The sequence below is a fragment of the Teleopsis dalmanni genome, chromosome 2 (assembly GCF_002237135.1).
Source record: "Teleopsis dalmanni isolate 2A chromosome 2, ASM223713v2, whole genome shotgun sequence".
NCBI classification, from domain to species: Eukaryota; Metazoa; Arthropoda; class Insecta; order Diptera; family Diopsidae; genus Teleopsis; species Teleopsis dalmanni.
Window position 1 is genome coordinate 27674008 of NC_051847.1, and position 18020 is coordinate 27692027.

The window sequence follows — 18020 nt, forward strand, 5'->3', positions numbered from 1 at the left end:
TGTAAATTAATAAGAATTTTCACGCCGAAAACTGCAACTTCGTATTTATGTGGCAAATTATGTGTACAGGCATTTCATCTGTGCCGGGTTAAGCCTTTAAATATGGATGTATCTATGTACATATGTATGTATTTGTGTGTTTGATTGTGTATTACGCATGTATAACTACAACAACATAAATCAATGTCTTGACAGTTGATTTTTATGGTACTACAAAATGCCATGAACTGGTTTAAATTAATTAAAGTGTTCGCGCCTCAAAGTATGCTGCATCCGAGCAGCAGATAGACATCAACTCTCATGTACACATGCACTTAATGAAAAACGCATATGTATGCGTGTAAAATTTTTATGGTCACTACGAGTCAAATACACTACACAAAATATTGTGAGAGTATGTGTGGCGTAGTCATTTATGGGCTTCGTTAAAAAGGGAAATGCCGCTGCCATGCTGTAGTTTAAGAATTTCCGGTTGTGGCACCGCAAATATAAGCGCAAAACGTCCGTATGTAAGCATGAATAATTGTTACGAAAATGAATACGTTAATTTTATTTTCGTCCTCCTTATTTCGTTGCTTTTGTTGCATCCTTTTTGTTGAAATTGCCTCCGCTCCTCAAGTCTTAAAATAATATTTATAATTGCAAATATAATAAATTGATTGCTCAAAAATGCAATGCAACAATGTGGCTGTCATTTAGTCATGCATTATGACACTATTTTGACACGCTACGCAATTGACTAAAATCTGTTTATATGTAGTAGGAAACAGAACTGCGTTGCATCCCTAAAATTGATGATAAATTGTCAACGTTGACACTTGTCTGACGTTTGTCTGCAGCGATTTAAAAACTACTTAAAATGTAAATGTTGTTTTTATATACACACATTTTTTTTAAAATTTGTTTTTTTTAGATATTTTTCAATGTTTGGTAGTTGCCACTGCAGCACAGCTCCTCTCGTTGACATTGTTAATATATGTGAAAAACAGAAAAAGGACACAAAATACAAGCGGAAAATGGGAACTCGCTACAATTCTCGTATACCACAAATGTACATGCTTCATGCAGCGCAACCACCGACAACTGACTGATGACAACTCATCAACAATGACAACTGCAGCAAGTACAGCACGAGTACTTTTCAGGACAGAAGCACCATGGAATTATTAAAGACCGCTTTTACCCCACAAGTAAAGTATTTAGCACATAGTTAAACCATCAAAAGCATGGAAACTGTGAACAGGGCTTGATACCAAAAAGGTTTTTCGATTTAACACTTTTATTTGTTTAATCTCAGAAAGCTTTTCATTTAAATATTTGTTAAAATATGAAAAATTTTACAAAATATGTAGGTTGAAAAGATTCAACATCAAGCATAAAAATTTTAATCATAAAAAGTATCTTCAACATATCAAATTTCAATCCGGAACTACATCAGCTTGCGATAATATAGCGAACGAAGAAACAAGTCAAGTGCTCAAAAATATTTTAACGGACAACATGTGATTAAAACATTTATTTATGTTTGCACACCCCTGTAACTTTGGGCCTTCGGAACTGCAGTACTGATTTAAGTCATGTTTCAATGATATCACAACGGGTCATTATTTGAGCTCAAGTGATCTTTAGGTACCACTTCAACCAAACCTAAATTTTATTTCCAACGCACAGTGTGCTGAAACAGATATTAGGTTATGTTTTTGGGAGGCTGTTTGGGCTCAAATTAGATTGAAAAGAAAGATAATCTCAAACCATATATTTTAGGAAAATTTTATTACAATTTCATTTCTACTGGTTCAGAACACACAGAACTTTCATCGGCTAATTTCTGTTTTGGAGTAGTGTTTGGTGTTGATTAACTATTTTAGTTACTTTCATTTCATAGGATCTAGGCCAGCTTCAGAACCTTTCTCTATGTAGCGTTTCAGTATTTCCCAATGATAAAAGGTGGCTTTCAAACTACTTGGTTTCGTATACAGTGGCACAATATGCCAAGAAGCGTTGGTGGATTCTTAAGATCGCCGTTTGAAATCTAATCTATGTTTAAGTCAATAACTTTGGTAACTTAAATCATACCTTGTAGGATTATTGCCTACCCCTATTTACGCTTTGACTGGATTATTGTTTATCACTTCATCAGACTAAGCAATAATTGACTTCAGATCTGCATTATCTAGTGACAAAAAACTTCGGATTAGTTTTATATTATCCAATATCTTTAATAACTCCAATACGATCAGTTTGCGAGAGTGCATTGACGAAAGTAACACTTGGCTTCAAATCATAACCAATTTTTAATTAGTCTACTGAACGCTGCCAAGGGCGACTCAGGTCTGTAATGCCCAACTAAGTAGGTGAGTATATATTTTAAATTAAAGTGTTTATGTACGATTGCAGACATTTATAAGTTATGGTTTAAATCTTAAATTCTGGTAGCTTTAAACATACCTAATTTAGTATTGAACTAGTGAAATCGATCCTAGAAGACGTTATGAAAATTGACTAAAAATCATTATAATAATTTAAAAGTCGTATAATCTTCACTTGGCAAACACGCAGCAATACGAGATACTTTTCATGTGAAATCCATACAAAATCCATACAAAAATATGCTAAAGAATTAGATATTAATTTAAATTCAAAAAAGTGTTTGTAATTGAAAGACATTTAAAATAATTTAAAAATTTCTGTTTGATGAATATACTCGTATTTTTATTTTTCATTTTAATGTAATATCTTTGTGGAAAATAAATCGATAAATTAATAACTTTTCAGACATAAAAATAAATCAAAATGAACTCTATTCGCTATTTTATCTGGTACTTACTTTGCGCACATTTGCGAGTACTGCGACCAGATTTAATGAACCAACAAAAACTAATAACTTCTGGGATAGAAAAATAGTAGTAACAGAAGATGGAGAGAAATTTATGAATTTGCAAAATGTGAATGTTCACTCAACATTTATGGAAATGCTGAACAATTTATGAACTTTCGATTGTTTGTCAAAATGGCGCGCATAAAATGTTAATAAATCGTCTGGAAATTCTAAATGGTCATATGAAGCGAATGATGGTCGTTTCCCAGCTTTATTGAGCATTCCGAGTTCCTCCTTAACGTTGGCATTCTTTGCACAAGAGTCAAATGGCTAATTTGACTTTTAACGATGATTTCACATTATAACTGAAACATTAAGTTTATTTTCTATTCCAATAAATGTTCACAGATAAATGAATTGTTATTGTTTAACATAAATTTCGGCTATTAGCGTATGTTAACGTGTTGGATTGTTCCGTTCCATACTACAGGAAGATTTATGAGGAGAACATGTATCTGTCGTTTATGGTTGGCTACTGTACTGTAGTTGGTTTCAGCTTTGTATGTTAGTCATGGAATAGAGTATATATATTTATATATTTTTCTATATTATAATAGGTATATTTATTTTAAATTAATTTGAATGATAACATAAAGATTTTAAAGTATTATATATATGTATTTATATAATAAATTAACAACAAATATTTTTTTTTTTGAATAGTTGAATTTCTTTGGCTAAACACACAGCAGTTTAACGTATTGCCAAACAGACATCATTAGAGTTCTTCAGAACTTTCAAAACTGACTGATTATAAGACAGATTTTTTCTTGTCGAATGTGCTGCGCCTTACTACTATGACGAAAAGAAAACTAGAAAGGTTCGAAAAGTAATGAACTCATTGTTTTTTGCAGTAGATGAAAAGCATCCAAAGCCACCAAATAAGACTTTAACCCACTACAGTCACCTTTTAGAAATGTTTGTACCATTCTATTGTGAAACTCATTCCACAAGTTACACAAATTTTCGATTCTTTTTAAGGAAGCGAAACATATTTCTAAGAGGTAAGCCGCCAATGTTAGAACTACTGAAGTTTATCGGTCTAATACGATAAGTGCAAGTATTGAGGGGATAAGACAAGAGCATAATACATGTTCATATTGTTTGATTCAGATTAAACCCAACCATCAATAACTGACGTCACAACAGACTTAAGCACACCAGAAATGGTTACAGTCCACAAGTTATATACAAGGTAGACTTGGAACTAATTTAAGGCTTAAATGCTTTTATCTACCAATACTGTTTACTCCACATTTGCAATCATAGATTAGTTTTGATTATGTGATCGGGTTGTTCACCATTTTAAGTACAGATTGATTATCACTTAGAACTCTGATTATTCTCTCTTTCTATCTAAATATAGAAACCGGAATCATATATATAATTTTTTCATAAAAATTTATGATAAAAATATTGTGTATTCAAAATCTTAAATAAGATTACTATAGAAAAGAGGAAAGAAGCTAATGAGTTCAACAGTTTGTAAAGCATTACCCAGAAAACTTCTTCAGACGTTTATATGAGGTTCATATCTTCTCTCTGTGTATATCAATGTTATATTCTCTGTGTGCGAATATGCCACATTACATAAGCAAATGATTTACGAATATATCTTTATTTTCGTATAGGTCTTTTGCATGACCTATATATCTTTATTATTGTTTTATTAATCTTTGTAAACTGAAATATTTGTTAATTTTTTCTGGTATGTTAATTAAATTAAAGTTTATTCTAAATTTCTAATAGTTTTCCAACTATATGCTAGTTCTTAAGTTAGCTTGTAAGATATTACATTCAAAAGTTGTCGTTCACAGGATTTATTTTAAATAAAATATATAAGAACTCAATTATTTATATAAAAAAATGAAGATTTATTAATATTTACCTACCATACATGAATTTATAATTTTCTTTATAATTTTCTTGCAGAATATATAAATGTGTAAATGCAAATATACATTTGTATATATTTTTATATATACATGCCTGCGTAAAATAGTATTAAAACTACGAATAATTTTCTGTAGAGAATGTCTTACTTCCCCCAATTTCTGATATTCCTTCTGTAGCGGAATAAATACTCCATTTAAATAAATTTTCCATTGCGTATGACATTTGAATGTAAGTTCTTACTGTAGTCCATACGAATGCATAATTTATTCGATACGACTTGTTCTGATTCGAAATTATAGCTTACAAATTTATTGAAATTATAGTTTTATTAGGTTTCTGATTGGTATTGTTAAAGTTTCATGTTTCCCTTATTTATGATATTTTTGCCAAAATCATCTTCTTGGAACTTAAACGACGATAGAAAATGGCAGAGACATATGTAAAAGAATACATAAATTAAATTGAAAAATATTTAGGGGTGTAAATATATTTAAAGAAATTTCTTAGCAATAATATTTCAAAGTATTGAAATAAATAAATATAGAAAATAACGTATTAATAACAAATCTTATTTGAGAAGTTTTGAAAGCATTTCATTTACCATATAACATTTTTGATGTGGAGAATGAAATACAGGTTGCGTACGAATATTAGAAAGAGAATTATTCACAGAGGTTTTCTATAAAACTGTAAATCCGCTAAATTATTTTTAGGTGAGGGAGGAGAAGATGGTGATTGGGAGACAGTAAAGAAGAAGACTATCAGGAGGAGTCAATGAGGAGGAGACGGTGAGGAGGTGATGGTAAAGAGGAGACGGTGAGAACGGGACGGTAAGAAGGAGACGGTGAGAAGGAGACGATAAGGAAAAGACGTTGTGGTGGAGACGATGAGAAAAATACGGTGATGAGGAAACGGTGAGGCGGAGGCGGTGAGAAGTAGACGGTGAGTAGGAGACAGTAAAGAAGAGAAGGCGAGAAGAAGGGGGTAAGAAAAAGACGATGAGGAAGAGATGGTAAAAGAGTACGGTAGAGAAAGGCGTTCATAAAGAGACAATGAGGAGCAAAAGGTAAGATGAAGACTTGAGGTGCGGTCAGTACGGAAGAAATGGAGAGGAGGAAACATCGAGTTGGAGTCAGTGAAGCGGAGATAGGGATCAGAGACTTCCAGAAGCAGACAGTTAAACTCTAATCAAGAGTAATAACTCTTGATACAATATTAATCTTCTTGTATAGATCAAAGCTACGACATTCTCTCAATTTCGTGGTTTTTTTCTACGAAAATGTGCTTTTGAATGAATTTCTTTAGCTACAGATTAGTTATCGGAATGACATTTAAAGTCTTATAATTAATTACTACTTCAAAAAAAGACTGGGATCTCAAAAATTATATGATGGCATAGATTATTCTGAGTTAATCTGCAATTTTATTATTAATAATTTCACATATTATCAAATGTTAAAAACCTGTTTTTATGTCACTTTACAAGAAAAGCATCTTAAAAATTAAATAATTGTGTTAATTCTTGGAGGTATTGGATTTCGAAGTAGTGAACTTTATAAAAGTGAAAATTATGACGTTTGACTCACGAAGCCATGTCATTTCTTCTGTAATCTGCTCGCGGTGAACTGCGTCAACCTAAGCATGATAATAGATGAATTGGTAGCAAACCTTAGTAGGTTTTCAAGAACTAAACAGACGAATTCTCGTTCTCCAAAGCGCGACCTTAGATTTTTGATTGCCATCTCAATTTAGGAAAAACTGGTTGTGTTATACCATGTAAACACAAGACCCACAGATAATACCTATGAATGTTAAATAAAGTATTCGAAAAACAAAATGGAATAAAAAGAGCCGAAGAATTTGGGATATTATGGTATAACTATGTTAAAAACTAAAACCACTGGCATGTTATGATGCTAATTGATGATGCATAGGATTGTTTCTAAATATTGAAAACTATATTCCATTAATGACATATCATCAAATAAACTAAATTATTTGAAAAAGCTTTATCGTACGCTAGAAATTCAATTAATTAAATATGTATAATAAAAATTTTTGTTGTTGCAATTTACTACTGAGCGATAAAAACCGGTATATTGAATACTATGGTTTATATAAAGAATTTATATGCTTCCATCAAAAGAGACGTTAAAATCCAATTTAATATAAATTTAATTGCTTTAATTACAATATATAAAGTAAATATTAAATTGTTCGAATTTGAAATGAATTTTTAATTAAACTTCTTTGGTGTTAGACTTTCATGGTATCAAGTGATACCAAAGTTAATTTGCAAGTTATTGACTGCATTAAATTTTGAATTGTCAATTGAATTGTCAAAGTTTTTGAAAATTGAAATCGTATACAGATTTTCCGATTTTAATATGTGCCACAGAGGCAGACAACTGCCATTTTGACAAATTTGACAGCGCATTAGAAGGCAAGAGTGAATCACGTATCCAAGCTGCCACATAAATAGACAAACCAAGAGACAGGACAGACTAGAACATATTACAGCATGCACGCAGGCACGTGCATATCCACTGACACACTCACACTCATACACACACTCACACACACACATTTGCATTTCATACTCATACGCACCATAATAAACCATAATACAATCATTCATATTCGCACTAAAACTGAAAATCACATTTATTCACACTTATCCGCATATATTCACGCATATTCGCTCATATTCACAAAATCACTTATAACGTATGTGGCATTCGAAAATCCTTATGAATTGTCAAATCAAGTGACAATCACTTGTGCTTCTTATTTATGTAGCACACTCACACTCACACACACACACACTCACACAAAAGCTCTGCCACTGTACTCCCAACACGTCTATGTATGAGTATGTGATTTGCATTTGTTTATTTACTTCTGTTTATTTTATGTTCCTATGTGTACTTCGTATTTATCGCAATTTAAGTGGATTCCTATGTGTGTATGTCTATACGTGAGTGAGCATGTGTGTGTGTGTGTGTATGCGTCATTTGTGTATTAAGTCAAATATTGTACATTTTTGACAGTTTGCCATACGTACTTAACGTTTCGAAATGAAATTTTTGACATTATTCTTCTTATTGTGCCTGACTGCGCTCGGTTCTCATCAAATTTTACAGCATTTCCAGAATATAATTTTCGAAAAAAAGCCATCTAGCATATTTTTTGATATTTTTAGATATATTTCTGGGTATATCAAAATTAAAAAAAATTGATTTTTATTAAGAAAAGAAGTGGTACTCAACATCCTACCCAAATTTTAGTTTCCGATTTATATCCTAATTGAATATAATTTTGAGTCGTTGATTATTTATGTCAGACCAAGCACATTTCCTTTCACCCATTATCCATTATAAAAAGATATATATTTTACCTGGTAATAGAATTCATTTCTGCTATTGTTGAAATAAATCCAATGCATATTTTCTTTAAAAAATGAAGTGCAGATCTATTTAGTTTAATGGGATTTACTTTAAAGGGCCACAAAATGATTCTCTTCAAGCTCCAACTCACAAATTTGCAGTGTCATAGTCAGGATTGTGTGAATGTGGACCGGAAAGTGTGGAGGTCTACAAAAAAATATTTTTTTTCTTGCAAAAACATATGCAGTTAACTAAATTTTTGTATTATGATTATATTATCGGGGAATATAGACGTTCACGAAAAAATTTATTATTTTTGACTGCGGGAGTTCACTACATATAAATACTTTTCTTGCAGTGTTCTTGCAGTTTACTAAATTTATTATCATATGTTCTATTGTCGGGGGTAAAGGGTATTTATTGCAATTAGTCCTCCCTGAATACGCAACTGGTTTTGGATACAACGTACCCAAAAGATTACGAAGGTTTCAAAAATCGATACCCTGCCATATACACTCGAGGGTTTCAAAACCAGCCTTGATTTGACTTTCCATGAGTCGTAACTCTATCTAAGGCTCTCAACGGATTAGAATAACTTAGAATTCGAGCTACAATATCTCAATTGTTTGCTTGATAAAAACTTAATATAAAAGGTCTTAATATTTTAAAACAAATCAATTATAAACTTACTTCAATTCATTAAATTTTCAGCATTTGAATTATTTCACACCCACCTCTCAAAGCGGTTTAAACTATTTAAATAAATTCAATTAAATAAATGTTTTTTTCCAATAATTGAATTAAATAAAAATAAGTCCTTTAGATATTTCAGTAAATTGAAGTCCTTCGAACAAAATGGAAGCTAATATAAAATTACGCATTCTCATATGCTTCGGGTTGTGTCTCTCACTTTGCAGTGGATTACTATCAATTACCTATAATGTGAAGAAGAGAAAATTTCTTCAGCTGCACTTTCTAAAGTGGTTCAATATTCTACATAGCGTTCTAAAATTCTGCTTAATTTTTTTATATCTAAATGTGATAACGACAGAAAGTAATGGACATAAGTACCCAAGAATATTAAGGCAAATTGAGATTCTAAACTCAGTCGTAAGTACCTTAATTGTTGTTGCATTAGTGCTGCATTGTGAAGTACGTGAACAAAATATATTGAAAATATTGCACCAGCTGAGAGATATGGAGAAACGATATTTCAGTATTTTGCGTTACAAAAATATAACTAAAGAAATTGGAGACCCTATACTATATGTGAAATTCTTTAGTTTTTTATTCTTTGCGATAATAAATGGTGTATGTTACTTCAAATTATTTTATTGGAATCATTGGAGAATAGTTATAATAACGCTATATAGTATCAACATCGTCTACTTCCTTAATAGTACAATATGTTTCTATATATTAGGAATTTGGTATATAAGGAAGAGTTTGGAATTAATAAATGATCAACTGAATAATATATGTGATATAATTAAGAGTGGTGATAGTCGCATAAATAAAAGAAGATTGAATAAATTTGTAAAAGAGATTGATGATTTATGTGCAGCACACTCAAAGCTTGTTAACCTGGCTAAGGAGTTAACCAAAGTACATAATTTGGAAATTTTTTGCGCATCTGTGGCAAATTTTACTTATAATCTAATATCCTGTGGATTATTTGTTTACGTTGCAAGTAGAAGATATCTACCTCTTCATGACTCTGGCACGATACTCAGGATGTTCGTCTTTGTAATATATTTTATTGATTTGTATTTATTGGGCAATCTTTGCGAAACCACAACAATCACAGCAAATAAGATTACAGATTGCTTGCAACGTTTTAGCAGAAAATTTCAGAACCTTGACAAAAGTTTAATACATTCGGTTAGTATTTTATTTTAATATAAAGTATTGGTAAAATTTTTTAATAGTTTTGTGTATTTAATATTTACAGTGCGAAATTTTCACTTTGTGCCTTACACGAGAACAGTTGTCCTTCACTCCATACGGTTTGTTTACCATGAACAGAAGACAAACACTACTGATGTTCCATCAAATAGGAATATACACTGTATATGTTGTCCAAACTTACTATATGCAATTCAGTCACGAAGGATAGAACTACTCAACTTGAGGTGCCAAACATTTGGACTCATAATTAATTTTAATTAAAATATTAATTATAATATTTATATATAAACGATATGTTAATATGTGCACATAATTTATTTATTTGTATTTAATTAAACGTATTTATCGTATAATTATTTTTTTCTGAAAAGTAAGTTCGTCTTATGAGGCAAGTCATCTTAGTAATTTGTGAACCTTAATTACCTTAACGAAATAAGACAAATCATTCAATACCCTGACTGACAATAATAATTGTAATAAGGCATAAAGTTATATCGTATCCCATTTCATTATTGTATTACTTTATCCTGAAAATGGTTCTCTTCTCTAAATGAGATAATGCTATTAGTGAACCCCACAACCCTTTTTTGGTCAAAACTCTTGATTAAGTTTAATTCAATGAAGTTCAGGTGATTAGTCAGCATAATTAATCTTAAAAGGATTAATATTATACCGTGATTTTGAAAAATTTGAATTTTATGCTACTTTATCTTAAAAAGTCTACTATTAAAGAGGAGATAACTCCATTAATGAACCTTCTAATTTCTTTTTAGTCAAAACTCTGGATCACAAGTTTAGTTAATTGAAATCCAGATGCATGTACTTAACTATAATAAAAACTATCAAACGACCAATAATTAAATCATATTTCACTTAACTATATATTAATATATAGAAACATGGCTCCATGTCATAGAAACACATTAAATAATAAAACAATTTACTAATCTAAGTTCAGATATATTTAATATAAAAAGCTAGTCAATTGCTTTCATTGAAGCATTCTTAAAAGCGCATATTCCACAGATAAGGTCGCATCGTTTGAAAACAGTTGAAGTACCGCCTCAGAATATCCGGCGAGTGCTAATTTTTTGTATTTTAGTAAAGAATGACACTTTATAAAAGGCTAGAACCGATATATTTAGAAAACAGGTACACCTGGATGGGGTACTATATGAACAATTTTAATTGAATGTGATCTAGTAAACAATATTGCAATTAATGAGACAAAGACACTGGAGAGGTTTGTCAAGTCCTCAACCCTCTATTTAGATTTTGGCAATTACTGAGAAGTTACCCATTTTATGGATCTTATTTGACAGTACCGTTTCAAATGTGTTTTCATTATAGTTACTTTTGGAACTACAAAATTGATATGCGTGTATAGAAATCAGTGAGGTTCCAATGAAAAAAGTTTCACTTATTTGTAGATTAATACGCTTCGCAACTTCTGATTTGCCGAGTAGATTCTAGAAATTGTAATTCTTCATAAGGCGGTGATTACCACTGGGTAGTCTCGTACATGCCAATTGTTATTGCCATAAGTAGTACTTATTATTCATGAATAGAATAGATTGTATATAATAAAATGAAGTTTAAAAAAAAAAAAAAAAACTTATGTAGGGTATTTAATAAATGAGGGAGGCTTTAGTGATCTCCTATCAGTTCTTACACCCAATATAATAAAATACTTGAGAGTAGGGAATAAGTACTCATAAGTACTTCATAATATTTAATTATTACTATGTGTGAGTGTGTAAGTTGAAGAAGCGATTCTATTGCAGTGCGGCAGAGCTTTTCTTCCTCTTTTAATGTCGAAATAGACAGCCTAAGTAACTTAATCTAAGCATAACAATCTATTAGCATTATCCGATTACTTTTTATGCACTAAATATTTATGGTAATGGTAATCAAACCGTGCCAACTCGAAACAGCGCTTAAATACATGAATTTGAATACAATATTGATCTTTATTATATTAGCGTCTAATGATGCTTTTAATAATATTATTTTTATTTTTATAATATTTATCTGTTAACAGCTGTCATTGCATTTCAAAATATTTTATTGAAATCAATTACTTAAAGTGCTTGTTGGACTAAACTGAAGTTTTAAGTTTCCCTTACTTTTCAGTATTCAAAAGTCTTTTGTTTAATATGGATAATAAATTAAAATTACGTGTGCTTATATATTTCGGGTATTTTCTTTCCATTTGGAGTGGTTTGACATCAATAACTTATAACATGAGAAGGAAACAATTCATACAGTTGCTTTTTCTTAAGAAAATAATTCTTCTAAGACACGTTATAAAATTTTGTCTAATTCCTATCTTCATATATGTGATTATAGAAGAATACGGAAATTTGAAATATGCTAAAATTTTAAGACAAATCGAAATATTTAATGCTTTAGCAAAGTCCTTACTTTTAATTGTCCTGGTCCTGCATTGTGAATCACGTGAACAAAATATACTGAAAGTATGCAATGAATTTTGTACCGTAGAGAAACGTTTGCTTGGCACATTATGCATTAAGGAAGTCTCGATGGTGTTTAATGACCGCATGCTGCAGTGGAAGTTTCTTAGTCTTTCATTCTATACCTTAATAAATATATTATCCTTAGCTCTGATAATTTTTAAGAAGAAATGGAAAAGGCTTGTAACTTCACTTATTAATGTAAATAATATTTATTTTCTTAATGGCACATTATATTTCTACGTTTTGGGACTTTGGTTTATAAAAATCAGATTAGAATTAATAAAAAATGATCTTGGTAAGATCCATCAGTTTCTGGAAAGCGATAACAAATTGATGAGTAAAAGAAATTTTAAAAAATTAACAAGTAAAATAGATGATTTATGCGAAATATATTTGAAACTTTTAAACTTGGCCAAAGAATTAACCAGAATACACGATGTCGAAATTAGTTGCGCATTCATTGCATATTTTGGTTATAATGTCATGACGTGTGCCTTATGTAGTTACTTCATTAGCGGTGGATATTTGCCATTTGATTCGGCTAGTGTATTTATGAGGTCAATGGCTTTTATAGTATTTTTAACTGACACCTATTTATTAGGCAATCTCTGCGAAAATACAACCATAATCGCGGGAAAGACCACAGATCAGTTGCAGAGTTTTAATACGATACTACAAAATGATAAAAATTTTAATCGTTCGGTAAGTTTATGTTATAGTTCTGTAAATCAATTAATCTTCTAAGTTTAATATTTTCAGTGTGAAAGTTTTGCTTTGTACTTAAGTCGAGAAAAGTTGTCCTTCACCATATTTGGATTATTTGAGTTAAACAGAAGACATGCGCTAGCTGTGACTTACCAAATAATCATGTATGCTGTATACATTGTCCAAAGTGATTATGCTCAATTTAAATATAAAATAAGAAATTAATATATGGGAGTTACGAAATAATTTAAATGTTAAAAGAATATTGCCCCCAAATTTAATTATTATGGGTTTTCATTATATGAAATAAACAATGTGCTGAACTATAAATTCAGATGTCTTTTTATTCGCAATTGAATCGGATAAAATTTACAAAGGCTTAGATTATATAGGTTAGTAAGGTTTAGAGATCAGTGCTTTGGTTATCAATACAATTTGCCAATCAATTCTTTGCTTAACGATTGGAACTATTTCTTTATATTATAAATTAGCTACTAATGAACATCGGACACTTCTGAGTATAACCTTAGCAATGGCGTAGAGGACGTATAAGGTAATGATCTCTTCATAAGGTTATGACTGTAGTGACGTTTTATAAGGAATTGGCAATCCATTTGTTATTTTCATGGTGATGGCTTTTGTATTTGAGGATTGTTGTTTGTAGCTACAAAGAACTAATTCTTGTTTTCGTATCTTTATTTTGGTGATGAGACAAGAATTGATGTCAATTATTTTAATTCAACAATCTCTTCCCTTCGAGCATCAGTTTATTTAAAAGAGAATTTATTAATATCTGATATATCTTGGCCCTTTCCCAGCTACATTCAAGTTTGTGAATGATTATTGCTATTAGTTAGTAGTTCTATCTTCGTTTGCTTTTTATAGTTGTTTTTATTGCAACCAAATTATCCACATCAAGCTTTTTCCTAAAGAATTATTGCTCAGGTGTGCAAGCTAAAAACTTCGTCGGCGGAGAACTATTTATGAAGAACAGAATTAAACGAAAAACTGCTAGAGTGAAAACAATCAAAAATTGAAAAGAAGACTTAGGTATAATGGAATGGTACAAGTGCTATGCTCTATAGTACTAGGATATGAGAATTATAGAACTAGAAGAGAGTGAAGTGCATTCTAATCACATTAGTTCAAACTCATAAATAATAATCGTTAGTAATTATATACACAAACATGTATATAAATATACATATATATGTATATGTATATACATATGTACCACTAATTGGAAATATAATTTTAGGAAGTAGTTTATTTTCCTCGTGAAGCGGCATTACATAACCAATATTCAGCTTATAATAAAAGTATACAGTGTTGGTCATATTAGGTGGACCCATCTATTTAACAAAATATGAAACAAAGGATGTTTTTTGCAGTTCACGTTAAAAATCATTTATTTTAGTTCTTTCCGTATATAGTTGGACTTATAATTCAAAAACAAATCCGTTTAAAAAGTATGTCGAAGTATTATCAATTGAATATCAGACAATAAGGAAATTTATGTATAATGACTTGAGTAAGAGATTTTGATTTTAATACCAAGAATAAAATAAACTTCTTGGAGTCTCATTTTAGCTTCCGTAAAAGTAAGCTCCCAATTTTTTTTATTTTCTTTTTTTTTTTGTTTTAATACTAAAATTCTTTTACTTTAACCTATTTAACCTATGTTTTAATAATAGACAGAAAAAGTTTTAAGTACCAGATAAATCAAAGTCTATGCAATAAAGAGAAAATAACATTGTATTACAATAGAATCACATATTAATTAAAAAGTGCTGTTTAAAAGCAGCTGTGTGCTCTTTTGTAATAGCAAGTCTAATATATAGTATAAAAGTATTCCATTAAATGTGCTTAAATCGTTTTAAATTTTTAATATTAAAGTTTCTCTAGTATTCCTCAGTAACTTTTACGACACTTTCGGGTTAGAATCAATTTAATATAATTTTTAAAATAATTTATGTTTATTGCTATTTGTCATTAATGCCATAAATATATATACTTTTGCTAATAAACCGATGGTATGGAGTGGTAAGCTAAGAAAGAGGAGATGGGTCTTATATTGTACGATAATTTATATCCTTACAAATCTGAAATAGTTGAACCTATTTTCAATACGTTAGAAAAATTGTGATTTGTTTTGTAATTTAAAACCCGACAGAAACCTTTTAGTGACCTCTATTAATTATTAATTATCGTCTTTCTTTAAAATTATATAGTTTTAGATAACGCAAAGCAATGTGTTAGTCAGTTAGGTTTCAGTGTTGATTAAAATTTATCAATCTTGATAAAATATTTTTGGTTACTTATATTTATAAATACTTTTCGTTGTAGGATCCGTTTGTATATACTTTATGGAATTTATTGTTTAGTAATTAATTTACATAATTGTAATAATATAACAATTATATTAAAGTCTATTTATGAAGTATTGTGTAACTGTCAGATATGAGCTGATAAAAAACAATTGAAAAAAAAAAATTGAATTTTTTTAACACTTAAAATAGATTATAATATTATAAAAAATAAAAAGTTAATAAGGAATTCAGCTTTTATTTCTTTCCACTTTGTTTTGAACATAAGACATATCCATTGAGTTCTTATTTGCGGTTACTCCTTTCAACTCCTCACCTCAGTACAATTACTTAATTGTTTCTTACTTATAGCTTTCGTATTGATTTTCCTGGATTGCTCTACTCTTTTAGTACTCAAAAGTGTTTGGAATAATATGGACAATAAATTAAAATTACGCGTTCTAATATATTTCGGATTTTTTCTCTCCGTTTGTAGTGGTTTCATATCAGTTACTTACGACATGAAGAAGGGAAAATTTCTTCAACTACCTTATCTCAAGATGTTCAATATCTTAAGAAGTGCTGCAAAAATGTGTCTAATTCCTTTGTATATTTACTTGATAATAGAAGAGTACACTGGTTTTGATTACGTGGATATATTAAGGCAAATCGAAGTATTGAACGCTGGGGTCAGGTGTATAGCTACTTTTGTGTTGGTAATGCACAGTGAAATTCGGGAACAAAACATTCTGAAAATATACAATCAATTTTGTATCACAGAGAAACGTTTATTTGGTGGCTTACTCAGTGGTGAAGTGCCAATAAAACTGAAGGATCCCATTTTATGTCTAAAGTTTATCAATCTCATTGTATTTACTCTAATAACTTTTTTATGTTATATCCGCTTGATATTAGTGAATGATTGGAAAAGAGTTATAAGTGCAATTTATAACATAAACAATATATATTTTTTCAATGGCACATTATTTTGCTATGTTTTGGGTCTTTGGTATATACGAAGCAGGTTGGAATGTATAAACAATTATTTTGAAAACATATATCAGCAATTTGATCATGAAAAAAGTTCTATAAATAAAGAGTATACAAAGATATTAACAAGTAAAATTAATGATTTATGTGGTATATATTTAACACTCTTAAAGTTAGCTAGAGAATTAACCAAACTACACGACTTGGAAATTGTTTGCTCACATGTTGCATATTTTGCTTATAATGTGATGACATGTGCCTTGTGTAGTTACATCGTCAGTGGAGAATATCTGCCTTTTAACTTTACTAGTAAATTGATAAGGGCTCTCATATTTATTACATATTTGATCGATTCATATTTGTTGGGTGATCTTTGCGAAAAAACGACAATAGCAGCAAACAGAATTTTGGAATACTTACACAGCTTTAATACTGAATTTCAAAAGAATAAAAAATTGGATCTCGCGGTGAGTAATCAGTATTAATAGTTCTTATATTAAATTTTAATAAGAATTTTATACTTTTAGTGTGAGCATTTTGCTTTGTGCTCAAGTCGTGAAAAGTTATCATTCACCATATTCGGAATGTTTCATTTAAACAGAAGACAAACCTTCTCGGTCATTTATCAAATAGCCATATATACAGTGTACATTGTGCAGAGTAACTACACACAATTCAAATATGAAATATAAATATACAATATAATAATAAAATATTTTAAATTATAATAATATCACGAAAGTACATAGTTTATTAATTTTTTAAAAATTTTCACTAACAACAAACAGTCGTAATAAAAATTTGGAATTAAAATTTTAGGAATTATAATTAATACTTTTTCAATAAAAATATATGATATAGTAACGCATAGATAATAAATGCATTTTAATTTCTAAAAACATTGCAAACATTTAACTTGTTAACATGACTTAAGAGTCCAGGGATACCATATCTCTCCATATCTCCATATCTGGAGGTAATATAGTCTTCGAATTCTTATATTAATGCAGTATTTTTACTTTTGATAGAAGATCATGTTGCACAGTTAAAAATATAGAACGATTCTATGTTCCTATGATGTGTTCTATACTAAAAACATAGAACGATTCTATGTTTCTATGACATATTGCTATGTTTTCGATATAATCAGTTTAGAACCAAAGATCATCCAGAATTTGTTAACGTACAAATGTGAATCCAGACTACTAATTTTGTATCTGCCAAGGGTGCCATTATGAGTAATGGTGACATATCAATTTAGAGATTCAATTTTTTGAATTAATATTAGCTAATAAAGTGGTCCATAAACAGCTTAAATCAATACAGTTTATATGTCTAACAGTAGTTCTTAGATGGACTTTGGATTTTCGTTATACCGTGTGGTATAATTTTTTTATTTAATAAAGTTCTCATCATAGTAGGTAGCTATAGGCCTATTTAAGCCTATATATATATTTTGTTAAACATTTATTTT

The 18020-nt window shown here is 29.9% G+C and overlaps 1 long non-coding RNA gene across 1 annotated transcript; it reads left to right on the top strand.

Annotated features, from left to right (window-relative positions):
- Positions 1-2174: 2174 nt before the first annotated feature.
- LOC119683622 lies at positions 2175-3235 on the top strand. The gene is made up of 2 exons (XR_005252664.1): positions 2175-2354; positions 2776-3235. It is a non-coding gene; the product is annotated as an uncharacterized LOC119683622 (long non-coding RNA).
- The last annotated feature ends 14785 nt before the right edge of the window (positions 3236-18020 follow it).